A 15,649-nucleotide genomic window follows, 5' to 3' on the forward strand; every position below is an offset into this window, starting at 1 on the left:
AGGTCCTTTTTGACCTACTTGCAATTTTTTGGCCATAACTTGAGCATACAGAGGTCTTTTTCTGATCCGAAAGAAGCACCGAAAAGCTAGTTTTGAGATAGAGACATTGGCATAGGTAATTTTTGGTTTTGATTTAGTTTGTTTCCTATTTTTTTAGTCAAATTTAGATGTTCTATTTTTCACTTCGGCAAGCTTTTCTTGTGCGTCCCATTTTCATTTTTTGAAAATGTTATATATTTGGAAAGATGGTTCTGTCATCTTTTCAAAAATGCTATAATTTCCTTTAGATTCTACCCATGCTCTTTCTATTATGTTTTTTTTTTACAATATGGTGGATATCTTTGGTGTTCTAGGTTCGAGGATCATTTTCATGGCATGAGATCTTTTCTTTTGTGCTGTACTATCTAGTGTATCAGCTTTTTTCCCTTTTTGATCATTGTTAATATCATTTGTAAGAATCTTTATGGAAACCGACTGAGATAAAGTGCTACTCTTGCATTTCAGGTTCATGAATGTTGTCTTGAGATAGTTGTACTCACATTATTTAATAAAGTGCCATGGGGGGGATAGTTGTATGCCACTTTTGTGCCCTCTTCCTTTTTTGCCCCATGATGTGTTAGTGACACATGCCTTTATAGGTGTTTGTACCTCTTCCTCTCTCTCGCTGTTCTTGGTTCTTTCTGTAGTGGATTTTGGCCCACTTTCTCAGTTGCCTGTCACCTCACCCTATTTGCATTAAAGGTGGTTATTTTTTTGTTTCTAATGCTTCCTTGGTTCGATGGTTCGATAGAGTGAGCTATTTGTTTAATATTTGATCCTATATACTAGGAAATTACTGTGGCTGGCTACCTATGTATTTTGGTGAGATGGATCACCTACCATATAAACACTCTCGATTCGTGCCTTCTATTTTTCCATGGAGGATCTTTAGATCAATAGTTTCTTTATGACAAAGTTGTTGGCTTCTTCATGCTTCTGTGATGCTCTTCATGATCTTCTCTTTGTTCCTATTTTCTGGGACATTCCTCTAGTTGGAGGTTTCTTCAGTCCTTCACTAGGTTTTCAGCTATCTCTTTTTGGAGAGGGGTTTTTCCCACTGGGTTTTCTCCTTTGTCTCCAGTTTATAGAGATTTCTTTGCATTTGTACATGGGTACCTAACATGGCCTCATTTTTGGGACCCATTCTGTGTTTCATCTTAGCTATTGTGAGCTTAAGTGCATTCCCCTAAGTTGCACTTAAGGGGGGGTGTTAGAGTAAATAATTATTATTTATGCTTTTACTTAAGTTTACTTACGTTAAATGCATTTATTTATTAGTAGTCATCTAGGAGTTGTTGACAACACGAGAGTTTGTTCCTATCTAAGTCATACTTATCTTCTCACCTTGATCGAGGATAATCCACCTTTTGTGGATGTATGCTTAGTTATCATACTTATCTCCTAGCCCTTTCTAGCTTGTTCTTGAAGCTTCCTAGAGGCCTTTATATTTAGGCTTTCCTATTATAATTTCATATCACTTTTCATATCATATTGTACAGAAATACATTTTTCATTGTTGCAATATTTGTTCTCTCAGTCTGTTTAGTTTCTCCAAGCTCTACCCTTCCTCCTTTGGTTTCTCTTCAGCAGATTATTTGCATGAAAGTAATCTTGATGAGTCGTGAAGTTGTCTTTCATCAACTTCTACAAGGGACAATCTTCTTCCATTTGCAAAACCTTGACTTGACTTTATCTCTCCTCTTGTCCTCTTATTATTTCTTAGGTATCATTGGTGTACATTATACTTGGGACTTATCTTGGTGGTGTACATGGTGCTTAGTTCTTTACTTTGATGTTGTATTCTCATTTATTTGGATTAGAGGTGTATTTGGTAGAATAACATGTTAGATGTATTTGTTTTAATACTTTGATATATTAATGCTATCAAGTGCCTATTCCTTGACATGTATGTATGCAATACTCCCTGATGTGGAGCTTTATTTTATGCATTTGATTAGATTAGTTCCTTATGTGCACTCTGTATGTATAGTCACACCCTAAGAAGACAACAAGTCATACGATGAAACATTGAGTCCATGTTTCATCACATGCAATGGAGAGTTGTATCACACAACTCTTAGTTCTTTATCATGCAATAAAAAACACCATTGTAAGTAATCTAGAGTTTTATCTTATGACTATCACATGGATTCTAGAGTTCAATAACACCATGTTGATGAACAAATATTGTATCTCAAATAGTGGGTATTTCTTGACTTGTTACATAGATATGACCTAGTGTTTTGAGAACCCTTTTGGGAGTTCTTTCTTCCAAATTTTGTATGGATTACCTTTGGGGTGTTTTAGGACTGTTCTTGGATATTTTCTTATTCCTTTGAATTTTAAACTAGTTGAACTTGTATGACTTAATGACTTAGGAAATTGTATTTGGGCCTTAAAATAAATATTGTATAAAATCATAGTATGATTGTGAAATGAGAATTTTATGGTTAAATTGCCTACATGGAAAACTATGTGTCAATAAGTAGTCAACGCTTATGGTCTTTGGCTACTTGGTTGGTTAGTTATGTCTTCTATTACAATCATATAGTTTTTAAATGTATATTCTTATGTAATTCTTAACAAAAAAAAGTTAGTCTATGTTTATCCTTGTTTTCAAGGATCTTCAGGCAGAACACTACAAGGAAGATGACACCCAAGTATCAAGAATTCATTACCACTTTGCATAGACATCTGTTTGAATCAAATGGATCCCAAAATGCAAAAAGATAAGTAATTAATATAAGGCACATCATTTTTTGATGAATAGGTGTACTTCTATAAAACAATGTATCATTAATATATAGAAAATAATTTTTTGTTTAGGATTCAAGTTTGCTAACATAAGGATATTGTCAAAAAGAAGAACTACAAAATACTAAGTGTTATTTATAGGCAAAGCATGAGTCCTAGAGATCCTAGTGTGGCAACCGAGGGCTCTGATACCAGATGTAACACCCCACTAGGGAACCCAAGAGAACAAGTCATCTAACTACTAAAATGCAAGTAATTTTTTTTACCAATGAGATATGCAACATTTCTAAAACATAAACATACACTTGTTTGCAAAACTCATATGTGATATTACTAACTAATCTAAGTCCTCACAGCTTCCGTAATATCGCTACTAAAGCAACATCATCAAACATATTTATATTTGTACAAATTTACATTGAACTATAATATTTATTAGTTTATGTCATTTTAATGTTCATATCTTAGTTAAATGTAAGTTAATCAACTATCATTATTTAAATTATCAACTCAATGTATTACTTCAAAATTGACATTAAATTCATAACCTCTATTAGTCTATGCTTAATATTAGTTCTATTTAGACATTAAGGTAGAGATCAATTTTCATTAAGGTATGCAATGGCTTATTACTCTATGCCCATTTTAAATGTATTAAACAAACATAAACCATTTAGTAATCAATACAATCAAGTTAGTGTCTCCATCCATCATATCATACTACCCATTGATTACAAGTCTAATTTCCACAAGTTATCATTAATAATACATCATTTCAACATTAAGTTAACATATAATGTTTTACTTACTCTCTATCATAAAATTAGATACATCACAACATAACTATTCCTAAGTTCATTTTCCATTTATTCATAAACATAAGAGATACTTTAACAAATAGCATTATTGAAACACCTTATTTTAAATACTATAAAATAATACAATATGTTCACTTTCCCCTTTCCTTTCTCTTAGAGCTACCCTTTCCCATTTTATATTGCTTTCAAGTTAAATAATATCATTATGTTATATAAATATGATTTTTTTTTGGAGATTATATTTATGTTAATACTCTAGTCATCCAAAAATGGTCATCTAGACTATGGGCCCCCTTTCTAGCATTTTTGCATAATTTATCTAATTCTTATCTATGATTAAATCTCCAAAAATAAATTTATTTGATTTTATCCTATAGTTTGACCACTTTATCCTAAGTTCATATTTTATTAAAAGAAAATGTCCCCCTTTTAATTAAATAAAATTCCCCACTCATCTCTTATCCTAAGTTGCACATGCAAAAGCATTTCCCTTATTTAAAAATAAAATAAAATACATTTTTTTTCCACATGGGGGAAAAAAATTCAACTCTTCATCACGATTGGTTGAAATGCTTGTGCACATGGATCACTCCCACTTTCAAACTCCACCCTTGATTACATGCATCTTGCCTCATGATCTCTATCGTCCATTTCTCTTTAAAAGGGAGAGCTCTCTCCTCACTTCACAACTCCAATCTTTTAATAATGTTATGATTCATGATTTAAGATATTATACTTGTGGTGTTCCTCTTATTTTATCTTCTATTCTTCATTCTTCATTCTTCATGCTTCTCATTCATTCTAGATTCTTGGATGCTAGCATTCTTGCTCCCATATTTGAATCTCTTGTTCTATGATGCACTTGCAAGGGTTGCATAGTTTGGTTCATTTGAGAGCCACCATCTCATAGCCTTTTCATTTCATAGATAGAGAGCTATAAGACAACTCTTGAGATGCCCTCTTTCATGGGTATTCTCAAGCATAATGGTTTATAGAAGTGTGGCTTTTTTTGTACACACATTTTTGGTGCCCACCATGGGGCTAGAACCAAGTTTTTAGCTCCATTTTCTTGCTGGTATTTTAGTTGCATTCTCATGTTTAATTTTTTACAGCAACATATTGGATAAAATCAAATGATTTTGCAAGTTTATGACTTTGGTTTTAAAGTTAACTCTTGCGTAGATTTGTTTGAAGGACAAAACCCTAGGGTTCTAAAAACTTGATCATATCTCTTAAACTATTTAGAGTTCAGATCTAATTTTTTTTTTTGTAGGTTGGGGATGCATCCTAAATGTCTCAATCCAATTTTCAGTGTTGTGAGTTAATTTTTGTCTGTTATGAATTTTTCTTTATTTTTCATAAAATATTTTTTTGGGGTGTAAATCAGAATTTTTTTTTGGAAACATTTACATTTTCAAAAAGATATTGGAATTATAGAGGGGGTTTATTCTATGCATTTTAAATTTAGAGGTCATATTGGGGCTCAATAGCTCGATTTGAAAAAAATGGTCAATTTTTGGAAAATGAGTCCCTAGGGCACAAATTAAAAGATATGGCTGAATTTCTTACATTTTTGGAAATCTCTCTAGTTTTTAGAAGGGGTCTCTTATTTTTATTTCTATTTTTGGAGCCAAAATCATAGCAAACAAGTATGATCTTGTTGACTAGTTAAAAAACAAAAAGTAAACAAGATATAATTTTGTGATTAGCTTGCACTTTCTTTGCATACGCTTGGTTGGAAGATAACTTGGATTTTTTTAGGCAAATAACCACTTTGTGTTGTAGGTATTACTTGGTTATTATGCCCCAACCTTGGTTCTTTTTTAGGAAGTTTCTCATTTCCTCGCTAAAAAAGAATGCATGTTAAAGACCTATGCTAAGAGGCTACTAACTTTTGGTTACAGGGCTGCCTAAAAAGAAAAAACAAACAAACAAGAAAATATATTTATGATTTCTTTCATTTCATGTGCAGAAATATACTAGTTATTTATTTTTTGCATGGGCACCTAATTACTTACTTTTCCAAAAGCTTGTCACTTGGTAGGAGAGTATGCTCTTCACCTTTTGGTGAATCAAAAATCTTGACCCACTTTATATACCTAGGTGAAGTAAGGGACACATGAAAATTGCTTGGTGTGTTTGGGGGAAGTGATTGGAATAGGAGAGTATGCTCTTCACCCTTGAGGTGAATCATAAATCTTGAACTTCAAAAGTGGATCCATTTTGTTTAGTCTAGAATTCTTTAGTCTTGAGAGATCAAGAGGAATAACTGAAGTGGGGACAAGTGAAATCTATTCTCCCAACCCACTATAAACTCAAGGCTATCAAGGACACAAAACCTTGGTAGACAAATTTATTGTCTTCATTTGGTGAGATTACTTGTGGGATTGGGACCATGAGGAAATCACTAGATTAGAATGCTTAAGGTACTCTTGTGGTGATGAGGTCCATTACTTATCATATGATAAGGTGTCCTGTATCGGGAGAAAGAGGAGTGCTATGAACATAATCCCTTATTAAGAAGCTAGGATAGAAGCTACCTTATTTTTCTGCTCAACATCTTGGTGCAAGGATCGATCCTAGTGGATTACTTGGATCGGTCCAAGATTTTACACTCACCATTTCTATCTCCTTGGTTATGTCAATGGAATCTCCATGAAAAAGCCAATATCTCTCATGGGAAACCACTTGGCATGAGGAAAAGGGACATCAAGTGTGGGCCAAGTTTTTGAGTAATGAACCATGAATTTAGGTAGTTTTTCTTGGAATGTGTCTTTGCATGTGAAGAGACTCATGAAGATCTTTCAAACATACACATGACAATAGTTCTATGGATTTCTTTTGAGACCTCACATATGCTTGTATCATGCAAGGTTTCTTTGTCCCTTGATTGTTTTAATACTACTCCATGTGTCACATATTACTTTTGAAAATTAGACTTTCTATGCTATCAACTTTGTCAACCAAGTCAAAACACCAAGTCAAAACATTTTTGCTTGTGTTGTTTGCTAAGGGGAGTTTCATCATCTAACTTTTCTTTTCTATGTCTCTAGTGCTTGAACATGCTTTAAGTGTCTCTTTGGTCTTAGCGCTCTTGGTCTTTTCCATCTTCATGGTCTATGCTAGCATACTAAGGATTTCTTTTGCTGAAATGGCTACCTTGATCTCTTGAGTACAATACTCTTTGATTGGAAAATTCGTTCACTTTTCATCTCTCTTTCTTTATCTACTTTTCTATTTGGCTTCTTGCCTAGATCTTGACTTGAGTCACTATTGTCGTAAGTTTTGTGAACATTTTTCTTGACAAGTCACTTATTTATTTCTACCTCGCTTTGATGATTGAATGCTCTACCTCTCTAGTTTGAACATAAAGTTATCTTGTGTCACCTTATTAGCTTCCTCTAGTCCCCTTCATGCTTGATTATCTATCTACAACTATGGTATTCAAAACTTGTGCTACCAAACCTCAATCAAGTCTAGATGAATATGAGTTATTCTATGACACTAAAGAGTTTCAAGATCTATATGCTTGATGAAAAGAACTAGAAGAGATATATGGTATTGCTTGCATTCATCTCAATAAGCATATGATAGAAATGAAGTCTAAAATTGAGAAAAGGTTAGAGGAGAATATTGCATTCTTAAATGAATCTCCCTTAAGATCTTTAAATACACATGGGTCATCTTCTTTAAGGTCTACATATTCTACTCCAAGACATCAAATGTCTTCATCTTCTAGATCTAAAGACCTCTTTAGAGGACAAGCAAGTAAAAACTTCTTTAAGTCTATGCTAAACTTTCATGAAAAGCCCATCTTTGACCAATATGATGAAGACATGGATGCATGCTATGTACTTGAGAAGAAACAAAAAGAGCCTAGACATACTTTTGAGATGAATTTTACTCCCTTAGAATATTCTTATGATATCTTCTTGCAAATGCTCCTTGTTAATGAGCTCATCACATTGCCTAAGACTAGCTCATATGGAAACCAATTCTTAGATATCTATTGTTCTTATCATTGACATAATGAGCATAGTACTTATGATTATATCGAGTTGAAACATAAAGTCCAAGATCTTATTGATGATGGGATTGCTAATTCTAATGACTGATGTGGTGAGGATAATTCTCTTAAGCAAGATCGTATTAATGAACCTATGTCTAGTGGTGGTTTCCTTGATACCTTTGCTTCTTCCAACACTCATGCATCTCCCAACACTTCAAATCTTTCCAACATGATTCCATCAAACAAATAACCTAGTGCTTTCCATATGGACTATGTGTACCCTCAAGGGCTACCTCTAAAAGAAACTCAAGCTAACCTTCACTTGGCTACATAAAATTTCAATGCTACTAAGGATACATATCCTCAACCTCCATGTAATGCTATGCCTACTATGCATACGTTAGCTAATCCCCCATGACCTCTTCAAGAGCCTATCATTCAAACCCCATATTTTCCCTTATCCTTAGAAGTGGCTCCATGTAAAGAGGACTCTCAAAAAGAAAAATCTATAAATGTCATGAAAGATCAAGATCAAGCACCCTTTCATCTCCTTCAAGATGCCACCCCTCCATATCCTATATCTTACCCACCTCTTAAGTATGATGAAGACATCACTTCCACTATCCCCATTAAGCTTACCAAAAATCACGAGAAAATCTATATGCCTGTGCTATCCAAAGAAACTTGTCAAGATCAAAGTATCCCTTCTTGTTCTACTTCTCCAAATCCATTTCAAACTATGGTCAAGCTTCAAATGCTACTACTAAAAATATTGCTCCTATCAAAGCTACTCATGAGTCTATTTATGGCCTTGGTCATGTTGCTCACTCTAAAGATGTTGATATCCTTATCCACTATCTGTTTGCATCTTCAAAATCTATCCTTGGTCCTAATCCATCTAAGTTGGAACCTTCAAATTTTCCTTCCATATCGGGGCCGTATGTTCCTTCATCACCTATATTTTCCACTCCTAGCTCTCCCATTATTCCTTAAGATCAAAAAATGTTGGAAATATAAGGTAGGATAGGTTACTGGGAGGGGAGGGGTGAATTAGGAAGCAATAAAACTTTAATTCACTTTACAAATTAATCCTTAATATTTTAGTATGATCTAATTGCATGCATGAAATAATGAAAGCAATAAAATATTCATAATACTTTGACACAAGATATGGTGACCCAGAAACCTTCCAATTAGAAAGTAAAACTGGGGTGGGGATGATACCCACAAGCTTTAGTACTATAGTATAAATTTGGCCTATTAAGGCTTACAATTGACCACTTCTGGTGATCTGCCCTGTTAGGAGCAATAAGGACTGTTAGGTCCACCTTGTTAAAGGATTCACAAACATACAATGAAGTATGCACTCTGTTAGGAGATTTAACAAAATACTATTAAGTCCACCCAATTAAAGGATTTGACTGATGCACCTATTAGAATGAATCAATAAATGATCTCTAATGTGCAACTTTGATTTGCTAAATTAGATTCCTTGAATTGCAATGATCACCTAACTATGATAGATAAGTCTCTGTTGCACCATATACTGCTTGTAGTCTTCTTCAATTCAGACTCATCTACTTCTTAATTCTTCACATACATTCTTACAAAAATTAAATCTTGGATATGATACAATACATTACATATATATATCAATCCAATTAATTACCTTATGAAGTCAACTACAATACCAAATTCATCATAATTCACAAAGTCGGCCCATTGCTGTAACTTAGGTGTCAAAGTCAACTCAATGATGTTCCAACACTTAACAAAAATTATCAACACTCAACAAACTCCATCACTTGGTTGAAGTTGAAGCTCAGTCCATACTGATCACTTTGGAGTTGCACAAAATCGGTTAGCACTGTGTGACTCCATGAACACTGAGAAACTCAGTAGATACTGAATCACTCGATTGACACTGCATGACTTAGTCAATATTGGATTCACTTTTCTAACACTATGAGCTTAGTAGAAAGTATAGAACTTGGTTAACACTATAGAGCTTAGTTAACACTAAGATCTTCATCACTTCTACTAGATAGCTTGGTAGACTCTGCTATGCTTGGGCAATACAATAAACTGTCTCAGATGCTCAGTACACACTGTGAAGCTTGACATGAATTGCATTCTAATTTTTTAGCTTAGTAGCAACTGAAACACTTAGTTAACACTTATAGATGAATGATAAGCTCCGTAGCAAGTGTAGAGCTTAGTAGCAATGTAACCAACTAACTAAGTGTTAAGTCACTAATAGACAAATTGACCTTAATGTCAACAATCTCCCCCTTTGGCATTAGTGACAAAAACACTTATTATACCAAAAATTTGATTCCTCAAAATTACAAGTCAAAATATTTCCTTTACCGACATTCTATTTCTTCAACTTGGTTTTGGTTTACTATTGTTGTAGCTTGGTAAATAAATCTATTTTTCTAATTTTTCAAAATTACTTTTGTAAACATATTTTTTGCTTAACTATACATGTGCTTTATAGTACTACTCCCCCATACATATATCTCTCCTTTATATATATATCTAGAGTATGATAATATTTTCTATACAAATAATCTTCTCCCCCTTTATCAATGATATTCTTCCCCTTTTTAACATAAATTTCAAAGGTGCAAAATATTTACATGTTAATACCAAAATGTGACAAGAAATCAGTATGTACCTTCAAAATTATTGTCATGGTCTTGTCCCAATACCCTTGCAATACCTTACTTGCATGCAAGGCTATCTAGACTTTTGCTGACAGTTCCATGATGTGGTCATCTATGGAGAAGTTATTATCATGGATGAGTGTCTTTGCATGTGCAATGTGCTTTTGCAGTGCATCCATATTTGGAAGAATCATGCATTCAATTTTTGTAAGTGTGACCCTAATTTTGGCTTCTTCCCTTAACAATTATTCTTGTAGATCTATTAAGTATCTAATTTTTGTAAAGTGTATAGAGCTACAACTAGGATCAAGTGAAAACTGATGTGCACTTGATTTCATATCCTCATCTATCTTGGATAATTTATCCTTGATTTCCTTTGTAAAGATAGATGTGACACTCAACTTGAAAAATAAAGAAACATTATTTATAGATGTTTCTAATGTAGCAAGAATAGTAGACAATTCCACTTGATCAATAGCAATATTCTATGCTACTTGCTCCAAAAATTTATTTTCAAATTTTCTCTGTACTCTTTGCAACAATTTTTCTTGTCCATTCAGTTCTTCATTGTACTTGTGGATAATTTCAACTAACTGATCTAGAATAGGTTATTTTTCATCAACTTCAATATTTAGAGCATCAACAAATATGGTCTTGATGTCCTCAAGGACTTGCTTTTTCTTTTTCCTCTCTTCTCTAAGCTTTTGTTGCTTACCCCTTTTCTTCCAAAGTTCTCAAGGGTATTCTTTTGTTTAGGAGTGAGGTTAGAGGTATCCCAATTTGGAATAACAATATCCTCATCCATATCAATGTCTTCCTCTTCTTTACCAATTTCTATTGGAATAAAAAAATGAACAATTTCATTTCCCTTATTCAAAACTTTAGTGCTTGGTTGAGATTGGGTCTCAACTGTCATTGCACTAGCCATGGTGGGAAAAATAGTTGAAAGGTAGGAATAGCACCAAATTTACTAACAATAGAAATAACATTAACAACAAGAATACCTTGCTGTTACTCAGTTAAGCATGATGCGTGGAAGACTTGTTGCTTGACAGATGAAGTGCTAGGCACTTCAGTCATTGAAACACTCGGTAGAGTAATTTTAGAGATTGGTTGTGTGCTTGGTGTTTCAAATTTGACCTCAAAAAACTCGGTATAAACCTTCTCTAAGCCTAATAGGCACTATGACTTTGCTCAGAGAATGAGGAAAGGAAGTCATAACTTCTGCTGCAATGTTTCCTGAATCAGATTCCTTAATACGTTGAATTTTTGGAAGACTTCCTTTAATAGCTTCTTGTTCTTATTCACCATCATCAAGATCTACATTTTCTATATCATCATCTCCAATTTCTACTTCCTCTTCTACATCATCTTCTCAACATCTTTTTCATCTACATGCACAACAAAATAACTAGGCTTATGCACCCCATATATATTTTTCCATGTGGTAGTAGTGTACTTCACCATAGATTCAATTTCCTTTAGAAATATTAGACATGTATTGAATTTTGGTATGAGATTCTTCTCATTCATTTTCAATGATTCCTTCACCTCTTTTTCATTGATGTCTCTAGCAACTTCCATTGCATTATCCCATTTATGTTTGACTGCTTTCAAAAGTACAATAGGAACTTGTTGTGTTAACCCATCAGGTGAGTACTTCCACTTACCCAATTTTGTCACAAGGGTACCTCAATTTAAGCTATCTCAAGGTTCATTCATTGATGTCTCTAGCAACTTTCATTACATTATCCCATTTATGTTTGATTGCTTTCAAAAGTATAATAGGAATTTTTTGTGTTAACCCATCAGGTGAGTACTTCCACTTACCCAATTTTGTCACAAGGGTACCTCAATTTTATTTTTCTCCTATTGCCTCCTAGTATCATACTTAAGAGACTTAAAACATGTCATATCTATTCCCTATTCTATTTTCTTCAAATTTTCTTGAAAGGTAGGTTAAAACCTTTGAAAGATAATTTGTTCAACTTCATCCTCTTCACCCAAATTCAATTTTCTTTTGGATTTGGTGGATCTTCTTGTAAACACAACAAGGTAAGACTTGGTAGGTTTGGTTATTATCACCTTCCATTTCTTCTTGGGAGGTTCCCCTTCCTCAGGTTCTACTTTTTCTGCATCTTCCTCTTCATCTTCTTATGCTATATCATCTCCTTTTCCCTCTATTAGCATGAGAGGAGAGATTGATTGCTTAGTATTCTTCATTATTTTCTCTATCCTTTTCCTTCCTCTACTCACTACTTGGGGTAACCTAATCTCAAGCTCAATTATGGCCTTAGCCTCATCGTATGTTCCAAAATATGCTACCTTAGGATCCATAGGTTCATTCAGTAGAGCCTCAATGGCATCCTTGGTGTCATCTATGTTAGCCTCATATTCTAGGGGTTTAACCCATGCCACTCTAGGCCTGACTGCTTGAATGTAAACCTTGTCATCGTCAACCATAAAAAATATCCTACTCATAATCTTCTACTAGTTTCCAGGGTATCCTATATCTACTTTGTATTTTCTCCTTGAGTATCTCAAAGTAATTATCCATAATAATGTCAAAGTTTTCCCCCATTTTTGCTATGAATTCATTGATTTGAGACTGGAATATCTTTCTTCCATACTATAGTTCCTTTAGAAGGGAAAAACTTATGAACATAGAAAAATAAACATTTCAAGAGAGAACCAAACTTGAATAGATTTTTCTTTGATACTCAGATACTCTCCATGTTATTGCTCAATTGAATTAGTAGTAGCTCGAAAAGGTTGAAGGATAAATTATTCTTTACCACCTTAAATGTTAGGTCAACTACTTCACATGATACATTGTTCAACTAGCTTGAGCTATAGATATTGTGATCTATCACGTGGATGCCAAACTTCAATTCCATGTTAGTTACACCACTTAGTTTCATGCCTCTTCCATCCCATTCAACAAGAGTCTCTTTTTCCAATTCAATCTGAGCTAGGGTTTTTGTGGTCTTTTCTTTGTTCAACATGGGCAATCCAATAATCTTGTGTATCATCTTCTTGTTTATCAAAATATGATGATCCAACCATAACTACATGTTATGAACATGAATCAAGATGAATATGATCCACTTCACTTGAAAATCCCTCGACATATGTAAAATATGTGTCAAACCCTTTGTCTCCAAATGTTTGTGCTTAGGTTTTAGAACACCATCCACACAAAGTTCATTGGATGCCTCATTCATCTCTAGGGTTCCAAGCTCCCAAATAGAACAATGATAAAATGATCAAATGTCATGAACAAGGAGTACCTTAGGTGGAATTTGGGATTGCGCTCCAGTATGGTTGAGAGCCTCTACAATTGTTGGTGTCAATTTGAATGCGGGAGCCTTGCAATCAACTCCATGAACCAACATCTAAAAACCTTTCCTAACCTTGCTACTAGAAGATGCCATCACTTAGTAGAATTTTGAAAACGAGAGAAATCTTCAACAATAACTACTTAAATCACTTGGAGGCTCTAAATTCACTCTTTTCTGAATGCTCTAAAAATTTGTGATGAAACAATACATTCAATTTCCTCCTTTTAACGAATTACATCTTTTCAATCGCCATTAATGCTTCGTACGCATACTCGCTTGGTGAGAAGCTATGCTCCACTCAGTTTGGTCTTTAATACTTGAAAGACACCTTCAGCTTGGTAAGGTTATCACCATTCATCCTGAACTTGGTACTCGATAGAGTAACCAACTCAACATCTACATCCAAAAAATATATACAACTCGACCTTTCTTGGTAAGGTCTTGTGACCTGACCTTTCTTAGTAAAAGTCTTGAATTTCCAGGATCACTTGGTGATCCTCATTCATCTCAAATGTTGATATGGATCTTTCTGCTTGCTAGCTAAAATTGATGTTAGATGACTTCTTCTGAATCATAGTTCTAGTGATCTCCATATGGAATTAAATTGAGGTGATTGTGCCACCCAACTCATTGACTTGGGTATCAACAACTTCAGGATTTTAGCTTGCATGCTCTAGGGATTTCTACACCCATTGTTGCCTTATTTATTTTTTGATATTTTTTAGCTTTGGATTTCTTTTCATCTTCAACTCTACCTCTGTTCATATAGCTCTTGGCAAGATGTCCAAGTTTCATACAAACAAAACATCTCTTAGTAGTGTCTCTTTTCCTATTATGATATTTTACACAATTTTCTCCAATGTGCCCAAAATCACCATAGTAGTGACATCTCAACCATGTGTTGTAATCCCTACCAAATAGTGCTTTTACAATTTTCTCTGTTGGGTTCCACTTCTTGGTTTTTCACTTTGAAGATTTGTGTCTTGTTGCAATTGTGACACTTTCCTTCAAACTTAGGTTTCTTTGTGTATTCACTTTCTCTATGACCATGTTTATCGCAACTGTAACACTTTCCATTGAATTTTTCTTTACCATTGGTCCAACACTTATTTGATGTATGACCTATCTCATCACAATGATTGAAAGTAGGTCTTTTATTCTTTTGAGCTCCTAGCTAAGATGATTCACCTTCATTTAAATATCCTAATCCAACTTTTCCTTTGTGTCTATATTAAGTTTTCTCATTCAATTTATTCATGCTTTCTTGAGATTTCATCATTCTCCCAGTGGTTTTCTTTTCCATGCTGAAATCATTTTGCAGTCATTCATTCTATGTCCTTAGATTGATAAGCTCTTGATTTTCATCATTTAGTTGATCAATAAAGTCTATTTATTGAATGGATAGTTGTTAAATTTCATTGTCCTTTTCTTTTATCTCTTCTTTGGCTTTATCTTTTTCTTCCATGGCTTCACATAATCTAACTGATTGAATTTCTTGCTCTCTTTTTAGCTTTCTAACTTCTTCTTGAAGATTGGAATTCTTCTCAAGTAGGTCCTTGATTGTTGCATCAGCTTCATTTGAATTTATTTCTGGGCATAAATCTTCAATTCTTTCTTCAATGTAGAGATTGTCATCCATTTGTGCTGCAAGATCTTTCCTTCTTTGCAAGGATTGAGAGAGCTGCTCTTTTTCTTTCTTGAGTTGTCCAATAGCTAATTCTAGATCCAACATTTCATTCTCAATAACCTTTTCTAGCCTATTTACCTCCATTACCTTTGATCTTTTCTCAAGTTAAAGTTTTAATTTGAGAACCAAAATATCTAATACCAATTGTTGGAAATATAAGGTATGGTAGGTTATTGAGAGGGGAGGGGTGAATTAGGAACCAATAAAACTTTAACTCACTTCACCAATTAATCTTTCATATTTTATTTTGATCTAATTGCATGCATGAAAGAATGAAAGCAATAAAACAATCATAACACTTTGACACAAGATATGGTGACCCAAAAACCTTC

The 15,649-nt window shown here is 33.9% G+C and overlaps 1 pseudogene; it reads right to left on the reverse strand.

The window, feature by feature from the left end:
• LOC149542793 (glutamate--tRNA ligase, cytoplasmic-like) overlaps nt 1–15,649 on the reverse strand; it is an 81,655-nt pseudogene that overhangs the window by 33,600 nt on the left and 32,406 nt on the right.

This window comes from Cupressus sempervirens, chromosome 8, assembly GCF_028749045.1.
Source record: "Cupressus sempervirens isolate cs-2001-9-10 chromosome 8, ASM2874904v1, whole genome shotgun sequence".
Lineage (NCBI taxonomy): Eukaryota > Viridiplantae > Streptophyta > Pinopsida > Cupressales > Cupressaceae > Cupressus > Cupressus sempervirens.